The sequence below is a fragment of the Hylobates moloch genome, unplaced genomic scaffold (assembly GCF_009828535.3).
Source record: "Hylobates moloch isolate HMO894 unplaced genomic scaffold, HMol_V3 SCAFFOLD_6, whole genome shotgun sequence".
In the NCBI taxonomy this organism is placed as follows: Eukaryota; Metazoa; Chordata; class Mammalia; order Primates; family Hylobatidae; genus Hylobates; species Hylobates moloch.
Window position 1 is genome coordinate 9,299,054 of NW_026652281.1, and position 22,591 is coordinate 9,321,644.

Sequence of the window (22,591 nt, forward strand, 5' to 3'; positions counted from 1 at the left end):
AATTTCTCCTGTTTCTTTTTAGCTTTTTTTATCTTGGCTACTGAAATTTAAAAATCACATTTGTGGTATGCATTATATTTCTATTAGGAGTGTTTTAGAAGAAAGGAATGTTAGTTACACAACCACTAAGAAGTTAGTTTTGGGAACTCTTTGCCGCCTAATAAACAAGTATAGCTGGAAAATCAGGGTTGCAAATGTAAACAGAGACATTTTATTTAGAAGTTGAAGGAATGATTTCTCATAAAAGGATGTAACTTCTTTGGAAACAGGTTTTGGTTGTGCCATCTTCATGTTTCCCAGGGAAGAGTCAGGCATGTATTAGATGCTCAGTGACTGTTGAATTGAATTGACAGAGATAAGGGAAAGGCAGATTTATCAGAAGAGGAAATGAGGCCAGAAGAAAAGTCAGTGAGCCTCACTGTGTCTTGCTAAAAGAAGGAAGGGTCTGGGGGTTTAACAGATCTAAGTCTAAGACGAGGTGTCTTAAGAGACAGGATTTAAGGCCCTGGAGAGAGAGCCATTCTGTATAGAACCGGAAACTCCCAATAACTCAAATCTGGATTGGAGAGGCAGTTTCCAAAGGCAGGGGCATCCAAGTGGAGTCAGGAGCCTTAATGCCAATCACAGCCCTTGGATAGGCTAAGGAGGGTCATTGTTCACTCACTCAAGAACTGACGAAGTGCCTGTTATGTACCAGGCACAATGCTAGGTGCTGAGGACATAGAGTTGAAAGGGTGTGGTCTCTATCTTCAAGGAGCTTACAGTTTAAAGGGAGGCAGACATGGTCATTTACAGTATGAAGTGGCCATTGTTTACACACTTATACTTAATGAATACCCATATTCCATTTTAAGATATAAGAATCTATAACCATTTTGAAAATTAGTGATATATGAGGAAGAAACACTCCAACCCAATATGCAGTGTTTCAGCAGCCCTTATAGCCCTGTTCATTTAAGCAATTCACAATCTTCACAATCTTTCTTCATTCTGTCTGTCCTCAGCATGATAAACATTTGGGGCTAATAAGCTAGTTTTTTTTTTTTCTTTAACTTACATACTTGGGCTTTCAACAGTTGAGTTTTATGTTTACAGCTTCCATCTGTTGAGTTGTAGACTTATTGTGGTGGTTGGGACCATCATTCAATATACTTGCTCCCACTGTGGTTGGAATACACCTTTCTGCATCATTGAGTTTGGCTTGGCCATGTGAGTTGCTTTGGCCAAACGAAGGCTAGCAGACTTGAGGTGGAGAGAGGCCTTAAATCTGCTTGTGTGGCTTAGCTTGGCTTTTGCACTTCTGTTACTCCCGTGGAAAGAAAAAGCCCTGAGAAGCCATTGGTCCAAGAAGAATGAGAGACAAGTGGTAAAGATATGAATGAAACTCACAGCAGGAAATCCAGCCCAGTTGACCTACAGCTTAAAGCAAAGCCACTCTCTGGGCCCAGCCTAGACAAGCCAAACTGCAGTAGACCTGTAGACCCAAGAACATGAGAATAAATGTTTGTGGTTGTAGAAACTTTGAGTTTTGGGGTGATTTGTTGTGCAGTGCTATTTTGGCAATAATTGTGTAATATACTCATCAAGAGTCAGTTATATTTGTTCCTAATCCTTTTTAGACTGATTGAATTTTTATTATATTCATATAATTTAATGAAACATTACACACACTAATGGAATATGAGTGCAAAAACAAAGAGGTTTGTTTTTCTAGATAAATCTTGTTCTATGTTTAATTTTTAAAATCTTTGTTGGGTTTTGGTGTTAAATGTGACGCTGGACTCCTAAAATGAATCAAAGAGTTTTCTATCTTTTTCTACTGACTGAAATAGTTAAAATTATATTGGTTTTATATATTTTGAAAACATGAACCTATGTTGTCCTAAAGCCTTGTACAAGGGTAGACACTTAATCGTCTTATTTCTTCCATCATAATGGTTTATTCAAGTTTTCCATTTTGGGGGGTGGTTTTGGTAATAAACACTTATTTCTAGAAAATAATTCATTTACTAAAAGTTTAAAAAATATTTTTGGTAGTATTTTCTTAAAATATTTTTAAGCATTCTGAATCTTGCATATATAATTTCCCTATCCTTTTTTTCTTTAATCAAACTTGTAAAAGGTTTTCCAGTTTTTGGAATTTTTACTTATCCTACTTTTGGTTATTTATATATTTTCTATAATTTTTTGTTATTTCATTAATCAGAGCATGTAATTTTTAAATTTTAAGTTCCAGGGTACATATGCAGGATGTGCAGGTTTGTTACATATGTAAATGTGTGTCATGGTGGTTTGCTGTACCTATCTACCCATCACCAAGGTATTAAGCCCAGCACGCATTAGCTATTTTTCCTAATTTCTCCCTCCCGTGATCTTACCCCTCAGCAAGCCCCAGAGTGTGTTTTTCCCCTCTCTGTGTCCATGTGTTCTCATTGTTCAGCTCCCACTTATCCATGAGAACAGAGCATGTGATTTTAATTGCTCTTTTCTAAATTCTATTTCATGATTCAGTCTTAATAGGTTGTACGTTTCTAGGAATTTATTCATTTCTTCTAGGTTTTATGATGTGTTGGCATATAAATGCTTACAGTAGCCTCTTACGATCCTTTGAATTTCTGTGGTGTTGGTTGTAATATTTCCTCTTTCAGTTTTGATTTTATTTGACTCTTCTTTTAGTCTAGATAAAGGTTTGTCAATTTTGTTTATCTTTTCAAAAAATAAACTCTTAGTTTTCTTGATCTCTTGTTTTTCTGCTCTATTTGATTTATTTTTGCTCTAATCTTTATGATTTCCTTATTTTTACTAACTATGGGCTTAGTTTGTTCTTTGTTTACCTTGAGGTGTAAAGTTAGGTGAATTATTTGAGATCTTATTTTTCCCCCCATGTAGGCATTTATTGCTGTAAACTTCCCTCCTAGAACTGCTTTTGCTGCATCTCATCAAGTTTGGTATATTGTATTTCCATTTTTGTTTGTCTCAAGACATTTTAAAATTTCTCTTTTGATTTCTTCCTTGACTCATTGGTTGTTAAGGAGCATGTGGTTTATTCTTTATGAACTTGAGGAAGTTCCTGTCTGTTCCTAGTTTATTGAGAGTTTTTATCATAAATTGGTGTTGGATTTTGTCAAATGCCTTTTCTGCATCTATTGATATCATCATGTGAGGAGTAGGTTGTTTAATTTCCACCTATATGTGAATATCACAGTTTTCCTCCTATTACTGATTTCTAGTTTTGTACTATTGTGGTTGGAAAAGATGTATGCTAGAGGTCAATCTTCTTAAATTTGTTGAGGCTTGCTTTGTGGCTGCTATTGTCAAAATTCATATATTGAAACTTAATTCCCCATATGATAGTATTAGGAGGCGGGGCCTTTATGAGGTGATCAAGTCATGAGGGCTTTACCCTCACGAATGGGATTAGTGCCATTACAAAAAAAAAAAAAAAAAAAGGTTGAAGGGAGCTACCTTCTCCTGCCATGTGAGTGTGTGGCAAGAGGAGCCATCTGTGAAGCACAGTGCAAGATTTCATCAGACACTGAATCCTCTGGGGACTTAATCTCGGAATTTCCAGGCTCCAGAACTGTGAGACAGAAATTTCTATTATTTGTAAATTAACCAATCTATGGTATTCTGTTTAGCAGCCCAAATAATGGACTAAGACAGGCACCTAACATATGATCTATCCTAGATAATGCTGTCTGTGCATTCGGGAAGAATGTATCTTCTTCTTCTGAATAGAAAGAAACAAAACCAGGACCAGGCATGGTGGCTCGTAAGGCCCGGAGTTTGAGACTTCTAGGCAACACAGCAGGATCCATTTGGTCCAAAGTATAGTTCAAGTCTAATGTTTGCTTATTGATTTTCTGTCTTGATGATCTATTCTTTGTTCTAAGTGGGGTACTGAAGCCCCCTGCTATTATTGTATTGCTGCCTATTTCTCTCTTTGTGTCTGTTAATATTTGCCTTTCATATTTTGGTTCTCTGGTGTTGGGCACATATATATTTACAATTGTTAGTCCTCTTGATGAATTAACCCCTTTATCATTATATAATGATCTACTTTGTCTCTTTGTTAATTTTTGACTTAGTCTATTTTGTATGATATAAATATGGCTACCTTGCTCTCTTTTGTTTTCTTTTTGCGTGGAATATCTTTTTCACTTTCAGTTTACATGTGTCCTTAAAGCTGAAGTGAGTCTCTTGTAGGTAGCATATAGTTGAGGGGAGGGGGGATCTTTTTTATTGTTGTTGTTGCTGTTTGTTTGATAGGGTCTCAATCTGTCACCCAGGTTGGAGTGCAGTGGTATGATCACAGCTTACTGTAACCTTGAACTCCTGGACTCAAGCAGTTCTCTTGCCTCAGCCTCCCAGGTAGCTAGAGCTATAGGCATACACCACCATACCAGGGTAATTATTGTTATTATTATTATTATTTTTTAGAGAAAAGGTCTCACTGTGTTGCCTAGACTGGTCTCAAACTCCTGGCCTCAAGCGATCCTCCTGCCTTGGCCTCCCAAAATGCTAAGATTACAGACATGAGATACCTGGCTCTGTTTTTTTTTTTTTTTTTTTTTTTTAGTCCATTCAGCCACTGTATGTCTTTTGATAGGATAATTTAATTCATTTACATTCAAGGTAATTAATGATAGGTAAGGACTTACTATTCTCATTTTGTTAATTGTTTTCTGGCTTTTTTTTTTTTTTAAAAGATGTTTTGTTCCTTTCTCTTTCTCTTGCTGTCTTCCTTTGTGATATGATCATTTTCTATAGTGGTGGGCTTTCATTCCTTTCTCTTCATCTTCTGTGTATCTATTCTAGGTTTTTGCTTTGTGGTTATCATGAAAGCTATATAAAACCTATCACAGTTATAACAGTTAATTTTAAGGTGATGTCATCTTAACTTTGACTGCATATAAAAACTTAGCACTTTTACTCCCTTTCCCTCAAATTTTATGTTTTTGCTGTCACAATTTACATCATTTAATATTTTGGATCTATTAGCACATTATTATAGCTATTATTATTATTATTATTATTATTATTTTTTGAGATGGAGTCTCGCTCTCTCGCCCAGGCTGGAGTACAGTGGTGTGATCTCGGCTCACTGCAAGCTCCACCTCCCAGGTTCCTGCCATTCTCCTACCTTAGCCTCCTGAGTAGCTGGGACTATAGGTGCCCACCACCACGCCCAGCTAATTTTTTGTATTTTTAGTAGAGATGGGGTTTCACTGTATTAGCCAGGATGGTCTTGATCTCCTGACCTTGTGATCCGCCCGCCTCAGCCTCCCAAAGTACTGGGATTACAGGCATGTGCCACCGCGCCTGGCCACTATTATTATTTTAATAGTTCTGTCTTTTAACCTTTAGGGTTATAAGTGATTTACACACCACCATTACAGTATTAGAGTGTTCCAAATTTGACTATATAGTCACTTTTACCAGTGAGTTTTATATTTTCCTATGTTTTCATCTTACTAATTAGTGTTCTTTTGTCTCAGTTTGAAGAACTGCATTTAGCATTTTTTGTACGGCAAGTCTAGCAGTGATGTACTTCCTCAGCTTCGTTTATCTTGGAAAGTCTTTATCTCTTCTTCATTTCTGAAGGACAGCTTTGCCAGGTATAATATTCTTGATTGACAGTTATTTTCCTTTAAGCACTGTCACTATGTCATCCCACTGTCTCCTGACCTGCAAAGTTTCTGCTGAGAAATTTGCTGATATCCTTATGAGAGTTCCCTTGTATGTGAGGAATCTCTTTCCACTTGCTGCTTTCAAAATCCTTTTTTTCTTTGCCTTTGATTTTCGACAGTTTGGCTATAATATGATTTGGTAAATAATTATTTGGGTTAACCCTGATTGGAGACTTTTGAGCTTCATATATCTGGATGTCCATATGTCTCACCAGATATGAGAAGGCTTCACCCATTGTTTTTTTCAATAAGTGCTCTGCCCCTTTCTTTATTCCTTCGTCTGAGACTTCTATAATGTGAATGATAGCTCTTTTGATGGTGTGGTATAAATCTTACAGGCTTTCTTCATTCCTTTTCATTCTTTTTTCTTTTTTCTTCTTTGTCTGAATATTTTTTAGTGACCTGTCTTTGAGTTTACAGATTACTTCTTTTGCCTAATCATATCTGCCATTGTCCCTTTCTATTGCAGTTTTTTCATTTTATTCATTGTTTTCTTCAATTCCAGAATTTTTAAAAAAAGTGATTTCTATTTCTTTATTGAACTTCTTTTTTCATTTATTTATTGTTTTTTGATATTATTGACTTGCTTTTTTTTTTTTTTTAACAGCTCACTGAAGTTTCTTAAGAAATTATTTCAAAATCTTTTCAGGCAATTACAGATCTTCTTATCTTTGGGGTTGGTTATTCCGTTCTTTTGGTGCTGTCATGTTTTCTTGATTTCTTTTTTTCCCTACCCTGTCCTCCTTTTCCTTGATTTTTTTATGCTTCTCTACATTTTGTGTTGCTATCTTCACATTTGAAGAAGTGGTCACCTCCTTCAGTCTTTACTGACTGTCCTTGGGAGAGAAATGCCTCCACCAAACAGCTCAGCTAGGCATTTCAAGGCTCTCTTAGATCTTTTCTATGGATACCCACTGTACACCTCTTATTCCCTCTAAGGGGATTTCTTTTCTTCTTCTTCTTCCTTTTTTTTTTTTTTTTTTTAGACAGAGTCTCACTTTATCACCTAGGCTGGAGTGCAGTTGCATGAACTTGGCTCACTGCAACCTCTGCCTCCTGGGTTCAAGCAGTTATTCTACCTCACCCTTCCAAATAGCTGGGACTACAGGCATGTGCCACCACACCCAGCTAACTTCTGTATTTTTAGTAGAGATGGAGTTTCACCATTTTGGCCAAGCTGGTCTTGAACTCCTAACCTCAAGTGATCCATATGCGATGGCCTTCCAAAGTGCTGGGATTACAGGTGTGTGCCACTGCGCCCAGCCCCTCTAAGGGGATTTCTTAAGGTTGTATGCCTGCTGTTGACTCTGCAAAGCCAGGCCAGGTGCTCAGAGTCTCCTGTTTGTTTTTCCTAGGATGGTGTCTTGAAACCCTCAAATTGTGTACATTCCTCCAACCCACAAAATTGAACTGGCTCTTTTTGTAAGATGCTTGTAGTGGTGTCCACAGGAGCATGCTTGGGAAACTGGTCTGGGGAAGATGGGGTTGAGGGTAAGCAGTGTTTGGGGCGCCTGTGGGTTGGTTGAGAGGGGTCGATGAGCAAGGCATCCCAAGTGGCTCATGGACGGGTTTCCTGATGGAGTCTGTGGATCTGCGTCCTTTCTTCGTAGGAACTTGCTCTCCCAACTACTCAGCCATACAGTTCACCTCAGTATTCTGGCCGAGATGAGAAACAAGTGGTCTTCATGAACCGTGTCCTGCAAGGCTGGGGAAGCTGGACATTCACCACTATGCTCTCGCTTTCCCCCATGGGAGAAACTGTGGTCAAAGTGTGCAACTCCATTTTGTCACTGAGCTGTGCTGTCTTGGAGGGCAGATGACATGGATAGTGTTAACTGTTCTTGTTACCCTCTTCAGTGCATCTAGCCTCAGAGTTTTTGTGCCAATAGTGTGCTGAAACTTTTCCACTGGACTCTTCCCAAACATACTCCTATCTGTTGGTAATTATTAAAGTTAATGCTTCTGTGGAGTGAGGCGTAATGATGGTAGAAAGCTCTGATTCCACCATTTTGCTGATGTCAGTTTTAGTTTCTAACTGTTCACCTTCTTTCTGACATTTTGTCTCTAGGCTCTGCTTGTCATTCTCATTCCCTGAGCTCTCATATGTACCAAGAGCATGTCTCTTTCCTTCACTTCTGTAGTTAGCTTCACAAAAACAAGAATCTATATGGATCATTGTGTTCGTGATAGAGTCCCTGTTTTACTGCTTAGTGCTTTTAGCCTTAAATTCCATCTTTTCTGGTAATATTGCTTCCTTTCCTTCTTTGTTTTTCACTGTGTTTTCCTGCTGTCTGCTTGTCCATCCCTTTATTTTTAACTTTTCTTTAGCATAAAGACTATATGCTTAGTCTTAGATTTTACATTACTTTAAAATTTACATTCATAATTATTTTAATTATCAATTTCTATTTGTTTTTTCCTCATTTTTTTCTGATTTCATTGGATTGGTATTCATTCTATTTTCCTTCTGTTTTCTCCTTGTTAATTTAGATGTTTTATTTAAATTTTTTGTTCTATTTTCTTGTGCTCATTAGACATCTATGTACTATTTTTTTTTTTTTTTTTTTTTTGCAAGTGAGATTCCAGTGTTTCCTCCAGAAAGGCACATTATTCCTCCACCATGGTCTTCTTCTTCCTGTGTACCTTGACCCTGTAGGAGTTGAGACCTCTAAAGTGATTCCTTTCCCTCTTTTCTCCTCATCACCCCTTCCCACTCTCTAAGATGAGATCCTTGGAACATTTTTACATCTCTCTTCTCCCTCTCCACCTATAACTCCTAGGTTTTCCTGGAATTCTCTAGGATTTTAGTCCCGGATGATTACTGGAATTTTCCTTGCTGTATGTCCCTCCTGTTTCCAAAGGACTTACGTAGCATTTACACTACATAACCCCCAGTAGCCATGAATATCCACTTAACCTGTCTATATTAGGTTCGTTTTTCATCAGTGTTGTGTTTCCTCTCATCTCCCTATGTCTTGAAGTCTCAATCTAACTCTCTTTTGAAGATCTTTGCTTGATTTTTTTCTTCAGATGGGAATTGCTGGTGGTATACTCTTCAAATTCTTGTGTGTTAACAGTTTCCTTCTTTTGCCCTGGTGGGTGAATACCATCTTGAATAAGTAGAGGATCATAAGTTGTTTTCAGCTTAGCTTTTAGCAAATGTCATTTCCATTGTCTACTGGCTTCCAATGTTGACAATAAGAAGTCAGATGCCAATTTTCCCCTTTGCAGATAATGTGTACTTTCTGTTTATTAGCTTGTCAGTGTTTTGTTCTGTTTTTGTTTTAAACTTTCAGGAATCTTACCAGGACATGCCCCAGTGAGTGTTTTCCTTTATCAATCAAGTCTAGAACTCTGGGAGTCATTTCAATCTCTAGACTCCAGGGTCTCTTCAGTTTAGGAATAAATTTTTGTATTACACACTTTACAATTATTCCCTCTCCTTTGTTTCCTTTTTTCCTGAAATTCATATCATTGCTCATGGTAGGTCTCCTGGATCCAGCCCCAAGTCTCATCTTACCTCTTATTTGTCCACCATTTTGCTTGATCCATCTGGTGAGAATTTTTTTCCAATGTATTTCTAGTCACTAGTTCATATCTCTCCAATGACCATTCTCTCTTTAACTCATCTGTCAAATTGTTCAATGGAACAGCTGCCAGATAAAGTACAGAAAACTAATTAAATGTGAGTCTCAAACATTGAATATATTTTTAGTGTAAGTATGTTGACTATAGCATGGGACATAATATACTAAAATTATTTACTATTTATGTGAAATTCAAATTTAATGGGTTGCCTTGTAGTTGTTTGTATGTAGTTGCTTTAATTCTGGCAACCCTATTCAATGGAGAAATCATATCTCTGAGGTCCAGACATTCTTTTTGTGTATGCATTTGATTCTCCTTAAGTGTCCTTGTTTATTTGCTTGGTTCTTTGTTGTTTTTAGAATCTTCAGTTCACTGGCCAGGTGTTTTGTTTGTTTGGATTGGTCTTTCTCTGTTTGGATGCTGAGTTTCCCTTACTGTGTTATGTTAAAAACAGTCAGAGATCTGCTTGTCATGGGACCCCAAGTGGAGGCTGACCTCTGACTGGTAGAAGATAAAGGAATTTTTCCCATAGCGGGAAGTGGGAGGGTGTATGGTAGAAGGTGGACAGCAGTCCCATGCTGAGGGCCTAAGAAGAGCCCCTCTGTGCAAAAGTGTCTTTGTGCTCTTCTAGCTTCACAGATGCAAAAGATTAAGTTTACCTGTTCAGTGTCTTCGTGGCCTCCAAGAGTCATGGATCCCACACATACTCAGATAGGGTTGATACTGTCTCTCACCTCAGGAGTCCTTGTACTACCACAGATCACACTGTTTTTGCAAATCTGTCATTAGCAATCTCTGCTTCCAGGTTTTCAGGTGCTGGTTCCATGGCTCTTCCTGAACTCAAAATAAGGAAACTCCATAGACACTGTCCACTGGAACTCGTTCCCATCTACCCTCCACTCTGTCCAGGTTAGAAACCAACCATCTCAAGAAAGGAACAAGGCAGGAGCTGGAAGGGAAAATGGGCACTGAAGGTATCAAAATACCCAAAAGATGCAAATTGCTAAAGGAAACAATAATCAGATTAGGTGTGGTGAAAGACCTGGAAAAAAATTAGAAAAAAAATTAAAGTTTAAGAGTATTCTGCTCTTGGAATATATCACAGTTGTCTTTATGTTCTCACTTCATTTAAACTGACCAAAACTGAAATCAGAGAGGAGGCATATGAATGTGATCTATGCAGAGAAGATAACAAGGATGCTGTGTAGCTAGAGCCACACATGGCTTGGGATGCCTGTATTACAACAGGTATAGAACATTTCATTATCTTGGAGGTTCTACTGGACAGTACTACAATTAGTTGTGCATACTCACAGAGAAGCCCTTGCCTCTCCATTACAAACACTGGCTAACCAATCTGCATGTGTGTATCTTGAGGTAAAATGATATTTATTTATTTACTTATTTTATTTTTTTTGAGACGGAGTCTCACTCTGTCGCCCAGGCTGGAGTGCAGTGGCGCAATCTCGGCTCACTGCAAGCTCCGCCTCCCGGGTTCATACCATTCTCCTGCCTCAGCTTCGCGAGTAGCTGGGACTACAGGCGCCTGCCACCACGCCTGGCTAATTTTTTTGTATGTTTTTAGTAGAGACGGAGTTTCACTGTGTTAGCCAGGATGGTCTCGATCTCCTGATCTTGTGATCCACCCACCTCGGCCTCCCAAAGTGCTGGGATTAGAGGCGTGAGCAACTGCGCCCAGCCAAAATGATATTTTTCATACACGTATTGTTTTAATGTGGCACTTGAACCTGGAGGACATCATGCTGAATGAAATAAGTCAGGCTCGGAAACACAAATATCACATCATCTCACTTATAGGTGGAATTTTGAAAAATCAAATTCATAGAACTAGAGAGTAGAAGGGTGGTACTGGAGACTGGCTGAGGGAAGGAGAAGAAGAAATGAAGAGATATTGGTGCAAGTGTACAAAGTTTCAGTCATACAGGAGCAATAAGCTTCTGAGATTTATTGCATAACATAATGACTATAGTTAATAAAAATGAATCATATATTTCAAAATTGCTGAGAGAGTACATTTAAATGTCTTGCCACAAACATAATAATTAACTGAGGTGATGGATATATTTTCTTGCTCTAATCACTTCATATTGAATAAATGTATCAAAACTTCATATTGTACCCCATAAATATATACAATTATGAGTTGCCATTTAAAAATATTATTAATTTAGGCCAGGCACAGTGGCTCATGCCTGTAATCACAACACTTTGGGAGGCTGAGGCAGGAGGATCACTTGAAGTCAGGAGTTCAAGACCATCCTGGCCAACGTGGTGAAACCCTGTCTTTACTAAAAATACAAAAATTAGCTGGGCGTGGTGGTGCATTCCTGGAATCCCAGCTACTCAGGAGACTGAGGCAGGAGAATCATTCAAACTTGGGAGGTGGAGGTTGCAGTGATCTGGGAGATTGCACCACTGCACTCCAGCCAGGGCGACAGTGAGACTCCGTCTCAAAAAATTATTAATTTAAAAATATTTTAAGTGATCAACTGTTACTCTACCCCAATCTCACTGGAGAATAAGATTCTACTGAGGTTCTAAGTCATTGTGTGCTGAGTAAAATGGTTAACTAATGATTTTAAAGAATACAGGAGAGAGGGTAGGAGAGTGAGCAACAGGTGGAGCCTCTGTTTTCTTTACAGAAAAATGTAAACAACTCTTTGTTTAGTTAGAGAGCACTTAATTTTAGGATGGGCTTCACTGGAGGGTAAATGGCTCAGTACCCACCTCCATAATTCTGGAGGCGAAGGCCCTTTTGTAGCTGCACCATCAGCCAGCTGGGTAACAGGCCCATGTCTGTCCTGGCCAAGCCTGTTTTGCTGTCTGGTTGCTCCGGCCGAGAAGCCTTCCCAGAACCATGCCCTCCTTCCTCATGCCTGTGCTTTCCGTGTTGTATTTCTTTGTATTTTCTTTTTGCTTATAATTTTCTCCCCCCACTGTAAGCCCCATGAGGACAAGGAGTGTGACTGGTTTTGCTCACTGCCGTGTCTTCCGTACGTAGTACATAACAGGACATCAATAAATATTAGTTGAATGGAAGATTAAATCAACAAAATGGTGAGTTCCTGATGATCATAGGTATGTGCCACCTGGGTTCTATTCTATTAAGGAATGGGAGATTGGCTGCGGGAGGCAAGAACATGTTTCATTTACATGTACGCATTTGACCCTGAAAAATGTCACCAGATTTTACAAGTTATTTACAGTGCTGTCTTGGAATGACTGCAGGCTTATAAATAACCAGGAAAGATAAGGCTGAAAAAAAAAAAAAAAAACAGTTGAAGAATCAGTTGCTTGTTTTAAAAACCCACTTCACAATGCGTTATTTTCTTACCAAAGAGGCAGGAAGCCCAATGTCTATAAAACTTTAAAGTAAGCATTTCTCTTTAAAATGAAGACATACTCTTAAACCTCTCTGTGAACCAATCTCTCCATAAAAATTTATGATGTATTTGAATTAGAGTGTGCTAATTTAAGTGTGATGCACGAAGAACACTGCAAAGGAAAAAACAAACCTTAATTTTATTTAATCTCAAATAATAACTGATAATTGCACAAGAAATAATCAGGATCTTTAAAAATATAAGCAGTCATTTACATTGCCATTGGTAGCTTAAATGTGTAGCCCAGCAATCCGAACAAGGAGTCAAAGTTTCTTTTCAAGGATCTGAAATAAAAAGGCAAATAGCAAAGCATGTGCCCAAACAGCCAGCTTGGAGTAACTCCCTATCCCAGGATGCTCAACGCCTTTGTAAAAGAAATATCAATCGCGAATGTTCTTCTAACATAAATAAGCTAGAGGAAATATCTTGATTTTTAGAACTGATAGGATTTCAAAACAGGAAAATCTTCAAAGCTGATGCATTTTTTTTGAAAGAACAAGATATTTCTTCCCAAGGCAGCATTCGTGCCCTGGAACAAGCTGAGCAATCTTCCTGCTGACCTTTCCCCTTGTTCTGAAAGGCTTAATGGTGACTAGCATGCCATTTCTCATGCGTGTTGAGTGAATGTGGTGTTCTGAGTTTTATTAGATTGGTGCAAAAGTAATTGCAGTTCTGCCCTTAAAAGTAATGACAGGCCATGTACAGTGGCTCACGCCTGTAATCCCAGCCCTTTTGGGAGGCTGAGGCAGGTGGATCATGAGGTCAAGAGATTGAGACCATCCTGGCCAACATGCTGACACCCCGTCTCTACTAAAAATACAAAAATTAGCTGGTGTGGTGGAGTGTGCCTGTAGTCCCAGCTTCTCAGGAGGCTGAGCAGGAGAATTGATTTTACCGGGGAGGCAGAGGTTGCACTGAGCTGAGATCATGCTACTGCACTCCAGCCTGGTGACAGAGCAAGACTCCGTCTCAAAAAAAAAAAAAAAAAGTAATGACAAAAACTGCGACTGCTTTTGCACCGACCTAATAGTTCCTAACTAAACTCTATATTCTTTACAAATACTCCATTTTGAATGATAACAATAGACACTGGGGACTGCTAGAGGGGGAAGGAAGGAGGGGGCAAGGGTTGAAAATGAACTATTGTGTACTCTGCTCACTACCCGGGTGACAGGATGTTTCTTACCCCAAACGTCAGCATCATGCAACATACTCACCTAACAAACGTGCACGTGTACCCCCTCAATCTAAAACAAAAGCAGAAATTATGTGAAAAAACTGGGGTGGGAGTTGGAATGAACTTTAGATATGTAATAAATTTGTTTGAAAACTGTTAATTTCTCATGCTTTCATTAAAAAATAATTTTCCTCAAGAAACCCCAAATTCTCCATCTCAGGAATGAAAAGTGCATTTGAATTTCAAGAAGGTATGGGTATGAGAACCTTGCGGTTTTCTAATTTGTGGAGACAAAATAATTCTTATAATACCAACTAGAGGTTTCCTCTACAAACCCCTTGTAATTCCTTTCTGAGCTCTCTTCCTTCTAGAATCTTGGGGCATCTGAAAAACTCAAAGCTATGTAAACACAACATATAGGTTGCTGGAGACAGGATAGCTTCTTGTCTTCTTTCCCTTGTGATATCGTTTGGCGGTGTCCCCATCCAAATCTCAACTTGAATTGCATCTTCCAGAATTCCCACATGTTGTAGGAGGGACTCAGGGGGAGGTAACTGAATCATGGGGGCTGGTCTTTCCCGTACTATTCTCCTTATTATTAATAAACCTCACAAGATGTGGTGGGTTTATCAGAGGTTTCCACTTTTGCTTCTTCCTCATTTTCTCTTGCTGATGCCATGAAAGAAGTGTCTTTCATCTCCCACCATGATTCTGAGGCCTCCCCAGCTATGTGGAACTGTAAGTCCAATTAAACCTCATTTTCTTCCCAGTCTCAGTTATGTCTTTATCAGCACTGTGAAAACGGACTAAGACACCTTGTTTTCTCACTGTGGGGTTGTAAACATTTGTAAATGTGGCCACCTTAGAACAGACATTGAGTGGAAATAAGAATTGTAGGATAACATTGAAGCCAGTTGCCTTGTGTAGGACCGTGTGCTCTATTTTCATGCCTTTTTTTGTCCTCCCCTTAAAAGATGTCTCCTTCTAGTATTCTACTAGACTACCTTAGTCTTCTCATTTTCCTTTCTATCCAAGCTTATTTTATAAAGGCTGGGATCAATTTATTGATGTGATTGAGATGGACCCTCCTTCTAGAGGCAAGGCATTCTAATAGAATATTAAAATTGTAAAGATGACTCCTCGAGACCCAAAAAAAACCCAAACCCTTGGCCTTGAACAGTCCTGTTAGAACCAAGTCTGCAGGGAAGTTTGTGAAAGTAACTTGCAAAGCTACTCAATATGGATATTAAACAGCCTAGTTTTTCCTAATTGTGCCTCATTTCAACTGTGTCCTCTGGATACTACTGGCTCCCCAGTGGTTGAGTTGAATATAAGCCCCCAAATATGAGTAAAAGAAGAAAAAGTTAATTCAATCACCGAGTCTTGCTAGCATATTAAAAATTGGATAAATTAATGTTCAATCATATGTTTTGGCTTTGGCCAGCCAGACCAGGCCAATTTTTGGGTTTGAACTGCTTAGAATTCTTCAGGCAAGTCGCGATGGAGCACTTCTTGGACAGTTGGAACTTTACCAGGTTCACAGGAGAACTCAGATGAAGGCAACACCTCATCCACACTGGTTTCCTTTGGAGAGCTTTACTGTTGAGAGGTGGTTTTCATAGCCACAAAATGACAAGTGCAAGTTGAGTAGATCAGTGTTTATCAACCAGGTGCCACCTTGTGCCCCAGGAGACATTTGACAATGATGGGGTGTTACTGGCATCTAGTAGGGAGAGTTCAGGGATGCTGCTTAATATCTTACAATGCACAGGACAGTTGCCACAGGAAAGCATTACCCAGACCCAAATGCCAGTAGTGCCAAGGTTGAGAAGCCCTGCAGTAGAGAATGCTGAATGTTAAAACCAGGGAAGCAAAATCTGTCAGTGGTGAAAGGGATGTGTATGGCACTTAGAGCAGAATCACAGCCAGAGTCAGGACACAGGTAGATTTTGGAGAACTGGAAGTGAGGACCAAAACCAGGGGAAAAGTGAGAGAAGCCAAGACTGTGGCTGTGATCCAGGCTGTAATACCTGAAGCTCCCTTGGCTTATATGGTGGGGTACTGGACTTGCCTAATTTCTAGGCATGGAGTTGGGGCTTGTAACAATGGTGGGAGATGGGCAGTGCTTTGGGAATGTAGTTGACCACTGCACGGGTGCTAACTAGCCCAGGGGTCTTAAAGAATTTGTGTAGGCCATGAGGATCCACTCCAGCCATTGAATAGTCATAGAATTGAGTCTAGGACATCACCGTATGCTACTACCATGCAGTTTTACCCCTTCTAAGAATCCAAATGTCCTAGTTTAATTTCTAAATTTTTGTTTTGTTTATTTTCACTAAAGCAACATGTTAGTGTACTGTGGAGGGAAGTGAATTCATGGCTGGTGCTCATCATGATATCTCTTAATAGGATCGTGAAGCAGTGTGGCAGGAAGAAAACGTTGTATTTAGTTAAAAAAAAAACAACAAAGAGAATCTGCCTTTTAAGAGAGGAAGAGCATGGCTATCAGAAGCGAATGGCTCTTTGATGGAGTAAAATACTTTGATGAGACCTTGTGGTTGATGAAGATGCCTCTGTCTTGCTTTTTTGACTACTTCTAGGCAAAACCTAGATCTGTAAGGGTAAGTGAGAGAGCTCAACTGCTTCAGCTTAGAAAATAAGGATTTTGAATGTTTGTAAGCAGCCCAAGAATGAGGGTTTGAAGGGCCCAGTGTGTGAGAATTGGATCCCAGAAATATGGCCATAGGCAGCCTCTGGGGAGAAACCAAGGCCACGAGAAGTTCCCCATGAAGGAGGCATTATGGGACATGTGTGAAAATGACACAGTTTTAAATTAGCTGCATTCTGTCTGTGAAGGAGTGGTTGTAAAGAAAGCGCTTCTCTTATCCCTAAAACCCTCAGTAAACATTCGCCACACACTGTCACAGCTTTGGGATAGTTGCTGGGGAAGAGGGAAGGAGGCTGGGTGGGGTTCAGAAGCAGCAGGGAAGAGAGGTGACCCGCAGGAGGGTAAGCTCTACTCCATCCACTCCTCTTTCTCATTCCCACTCTCTGAGGCACTGGAAAGGTCACAGGACCTCTTCTAGTACGTGAGATGGGAGCTTGACACATTTTATTTGGAGAATAAAAGAAAATATGCCCTCATCAAACTAGAGGGTGTTAGGGGGCATCTGGTTTACAGAACTGAGTCAAGAAGAAGCACTCTCAAGCAATGGTGACATCTGCCAGTTCTGCAAAGTGGGCCCTGCGTTGTCACAGAAGTCTCCTTGGGCCAATGTTTTCTACGTAGATTTTAGAAACTTTCCTGTGACTTTCTCAAGGTCTTTTGGTGACACATGCAGCTTGAAGCTTTTGCAAGGGGCTGGAGTCTAATCTCTTCTTGCCCAGCTTGGCTGCAGGAGAAGGGAGATATGTTAGGAGTTGGCTTTGACTGAGGTGGTGTAGCCTGGGGTTGCAAGGGCTGTTGCCAAGGCTTCCGGTGGCATCACACGCTTCAGGAGTTGGATGAATTTTCTGTCATCTTTTGGACTTCTGTTGCCTCAAGATCTCTTGGTTTTGTTGCATTGCAAAGATCTTGTTAGCTGTGTCTCCTTGCCGTTCTGAGAGTGCCTGGCTACCAAACACTGTCCAAGAGCTGTTGAAGAGGCCTCTTGCCAAAGGTGACGAGTTGAAGATGCCAAGGCACTTGCTGCAGTCATTTTTCTTGCCCAATCTTTATCATCTTCCATTAGTTAGGAGTATTAATGGACAGTCCTGGAGTGTCCAAATGGCAATAATCCATCTTTTTCCCAGTCCTACCAAGGGTGTTTCAATGCAGCCGTTGGAATAGTAATGTTTGTGCATTATTGCTGTTCTCAGGGTACTGTAAACTTCTCCCCCTCCTGGATCTTTGCCCACTAAATCAGCCCTAACACTTTCTCTTCAGTCTCTTTCTGTTGACTTTCCCCTAGATCGTGCCCCTAGACCATCACTCAGCTAGTTCCTCTTCATTGCCTCCATTTTAGTTCAAATGTTTCTTCTTTGGACAGTTTGGAGTTTTGCTCCCCCTCTTCTCTGCCATTCTATAGTAGGTTTTTTTTTTCTTAAAATAGTGCATATCATCTGGGCGCAGTGGCTCATGCCTGTAATCCCAGCACTTTGGGAGGCTGAGGTGGGTAGATCACGAGGTCAGGAGATAAAGACCATCCTGGCCAACATGGTAAAACCCTGTCTCTACTAAAAATACAAAAAAATTAGCTGGGTATGGTGATGCGTGCCTGTAATCCCAGCTACTCAGGAGGCTGAGGCATGAGAATCGCTTGCAGCCGGGAGGCAGAAGTTGCAGTGAGCAGAGATCGTGCCACTGCAGTCCAGCCTGGTGACAGAGTGAGACTCCGTCTCAAAAAAAAAAAAAAAAAAAAAAAAGTGCATCTCACTACCTGTACTGGCTTGTTTAATGGCTTACTTAGTGTCTTAGTCTGTTGTGTTGCTATAAAGGAATACCTGAGGTTGGGTAATTTATAAAGAAAAGAAGTTTATTTGGCTCATGGTTCTGCAGGCTGTACGTGAAGCATGGCCAGCATTTGCTTCTGGTGAGGACTTCAGGGAGCTTCCACTTATGGCAGAAGGCGAAGGGGAGCTGCATCACATGGCAACAGGAAAGAACAGAGAGGAGGAGGTGCTAGGCTTTTTCTTAGTGCCCAGATCTTGCCTGAACTAATAGAGTAAGAAGTCACTCTTGGGTATGGCACCAAGACATTCATGCATGATCTGCCCCCATGGTCCAAAAACCTCCACTAGGCCTCACCTCCAATACTGAGGATCAGATTTCAACATGAGATTTGCAAGGACAAATACCCAAACTGTATCACTTGCTTATTATCTTTCTCCTCTACTAGAATATAAGCTCAAGAAAGACCAGGATTGCATTCCACATGCTCACCATTGTATCCTTCCCATGTACAACTGTACCCTGCACATAATAGGTCCTCAAGAAATATTCATGTAATAAGTGAATAATTGAGTGAATGAATAAGTGAAACTTCTCTTTACAACAAGCAAATGTAATAGCCCTTTCTAAGCTCTCATCCTTCTCATTGTCCCTGGTGGATTCCCACCACACTCAGAATTCCTTTTCACCTTTCCGTGCATATGAGGCCCCACCTAATCAGGTGCTGGTCTTCTTGGCTTTCTGTCTCCTACCACTTTTGGTCTTGCTTTGGGAACTCCACTGTCTTTTCTGTTATAGGAACATGCTAAGGTTATTCTTCATGGTCAAGAGCACAAGCTCTGAACCCATCTGTTTTTGAATTCAAGTTCCACTTATTGCTAGCTCTGTGATATTGGGAAATTCTTTATGTTCTGTAACCCTCACCTCCCTCATCTGTAAAACGGAAGTAATGATAGTACCTGTCTCATAGGTGGCAACTATATGGGGCAGCACACTCAAGGAATGAAGGAAGTTTCAATGAATGTCAACTTTATAAAGACAGTGTTGAGGTAGCCCAGTGCAGTGGTTTGGGAGCCAGGAACAGCGTGTGGGCCAGAGTGTGGCTGCAGGACAGGAGGTCAAAGATACGGGTTGAGGGTGGAATAGGAAGACCCTGGAACGTCATCCCGGGAGCTTGAGATTTTATTCTACATTTCTCTTGTTCTTAACTATTGAGGGTGATGGATCTCTGCAGTGAGTGGAAGAGTTCCTCATGGACCCCAAGGTTATATCCATCTAGAACTTCAGCATGTAACTTCATGTGGAAATAGTGTCTTTGCAGATATAATTTAGGTAAAACTGGAGATGAGATCATACTGGATTAGGATGAGATCTAAATCCAATGAAAATGTCTTCATAAAAAACAGGAAAGAACCCATAGAAACACAAGGAAGAAGGTCATGTGAAGATGGAGGCAGAGATTGGAGGGATGCAGCCACCAGCCCAGGAATGCCAGCAGCCACCCAGAAGCTGGAAGGAAATGAAGGAGTCTCTCCTAGAACCTTTAGAGAGAACATGGTCCTGTGAACAGCTTGATTTTGGACTTGCCCGTGGCTTGTATACTCTTACTTTGGATACAATTTTATCCAAACTTGGCTAAACAGTTTCTCAGCCTATAGAAAATTTAAAATGGAGAAGATTCAACTCGATTCTTACAGATTCAAAGCAAGAAAATGATGGGAACACAGGAGGAGACCAAGAAAGCCTATAAAAAGCAAAAATATGAAGTTAACATAGTGGTAGCTTTAAGATGTTTAGTATAGCTGCAGGAAGCCCATACACATGAAAATCCCCAAGGGGATCCCCATATCACAGTGTAGTGTGATGTTTGACATTCGTGATCATCTAGAGATGTACAGAAAAGGTGAATCTACGTTCTGTATATTCTGCCTAAGGCAAAGAAATATTTAGCTCCCTTTAAAATAGTTCCATAATTTTTTCTAAAAACCTTTGCTTGAAAACTGTAAGCTTCCCATATCTGGAGCATTTCACTTTAAATATTTGGATAAATATGTTATCGTCTTACTTAGACATTTCATGCGTTTGGGGATTGTCTTCTAAATTCTTCCTAATTCATACAGCTGCTAACACTTCCTGCAGAGCTAAACCATTATAGATATGAAATAAAGACCTATTGATTTGACTTACTTTTACTTGTAAAACCTTCCGAGCATTATAACCTCATTTAATCTTTCAGGTTTTACAGTTTCAAGAGTTTGTGTCACAATTAGAGGAATTCAACTGCACCTCCAAGTGACAGCGGTCGCTCTGGTTGGTGGGTGATCTCAGGAGGCTTGAGAACGCTTTGTCTATGAGGGAAGTAAGATACTTTCAGACCCCCACTTTAGAAGGTGTGAACTGGCTAGATAATGAACCCCAGGGCTCACGCTGCTATAGCAGTGGGAAGGAGGTGATGGGTTTTCAGTTTGGGCCTCAAACATCAATACCCTCCTAGCAGCGGAAGGAACTGAGTCCCTCCTTTACTTCTCCATTAGAAAGAATGAGATGGCAAGACAATGGAACAGGCAAAGTGAACAGAGATGTAAGACAAAATTCAGGTGAGAGAGCCGGAGCATCACTCAGCCATTCCTGACATGTAAAACAGGCAACTAGAAATTTGCAGAAAGGAAGCGAAGTCTCCATAAAGGTGTTTTTAAAGTGAGCTTGAAGTATTTGGAGACAATTCAGTGTTACATAAAATCTGCACATCTCTGAATAAAGAAGCAGAGATCCCAGCATGGGACAAATGGAGCCTCAAAGGTGGGAAGAAGACAGACAAGACCACGGCAGAATGCATCTCTTCCTTTCTGTTGGCTTTCCTGGGTAAGGATTGCATCATTCCTGTGGAAGGACAGGCCATCAGCTCCGAAACCCTCTATGTCTTTTCCAGTATATACTGCTAGCTGTGTGATGTTAGGAAAATTCCTTACCTTGTCTAACCCCCATTTCCCTCCTCTGTAAAATGGAAATAATGATAGTCCCTACCTATCTCATAGGTGGCAACTACAAGGGGCAGCACACTCAGGGAATTAAGGAAGTTTCAGTGAACGTCAACTTTATGAACACAGTGTTCATAAAGGCAGGTCAGTGCAGTGGTTTGGGAACCAGGAGCAGCACGTGGGCCGGAGTGTGCCTGCAGGAGACAAAGTCAGAGATGTTGCTAATAATGGAGAATAAAGGATGCATTCTCATTACTGACCTTGGAGTCATTCATTCATTCACAGGATGTGTTTTGTCAACTTACTAAAACACTAAGTTAAATAATCCCAGGTTTTGTTTATTATAGATACTGAGACTTAGTGGACCCAACGTTAATGACATCCAGAGTAGACAAACATCAAGTGTGTACTGCTTCTGTCCCAAGCGTCCTTCATCTAGATGTCCGTGGATCATATCTGGGAGGAATGAGGAGTTCCTGGAAATTTATACGAAATTCAGTGTAGTTGCACGTGTGCACTTTCATGGCCAGCCAACCGATAGCTTTCACTATGTTTTCCAGCATCTATGATCCTAATAGGGATAAACAACACAGCCTTTTAGAATACTCTCTTAAAATTTTATTATTGCCATAGTACATAAATGATACGATATTCAAGTTGTCAAAAATGCATATGAACAAAACGAAAAATTATTAATGACAAAGACTAATTAGTTATTCCTACAGATGTTAAATATTAAAAATTATACATGTATAAAAATATGTACACACAACTAAAATACACATTAAATATATATACAATCATGCAGTGCTTAACAGCAGGGATATGTTCTAAGAAATGTATCATTAGGTGATTTCATCAATGTGCAATTATCAGTGTACAGTATTTACGCAAACAGATAGCATATGTATAGTTTTATTTATAAACATTTCTTCACATGGAAAAACAAGTTTCAGCACCATTACTGATATTCATTTAAGACTTTTCTAGATTTTTCCTTATAAATGGCACCAAGATGTATAATACTTTTTGCCCACTTACCCAATTATGTTTAAGGATAAATTCCAGGAGTAGCCTTCCTAAGCCACTTTTTAAGTCTTTTGATGTTTTACCCAGTTGCTTTTTAAAACATTTTATATCAATTTATACCTCAAGGACAGTGTAGGGGGGTGCCTCCTTCCTCTTTTCTATCCCTTAGCCAAAATTGGGTATGATCATAGTTTATATCTCCATTAATAAGATAGTTAAAACAGCAGCCTCAATATTTATTTCAGTTTCTTTGGTGGTTAGCCAAATTAAACATATTTTAACATTTTTTGTGGCTT

General features: G+C 39.8%; 1 long non-coding RNA gene across 1 annotated transcript; it reads left to right on the forward strand.

Moving 5' to 3' along the window:
• Positions 1 to 10,083: 10,083 nt before the first annotated feature.
• On the forward strand, positions 10,084 to 21,525 carry LOC116470318 (uncharacterized). Its single transcript, XR_004248574.1, has 3 exons — positions 10,084 to 10,187; positions 12,243 to 12,356; positions 19,505 to 21,525. It is a non-coding gene; the product is annotated as an uncharacterized LOC116470318 (long non-coding RNA).
• The last annotated feature ends 1,066 nt before the right edge of the window (positions 21,526 to 22,591 follow it).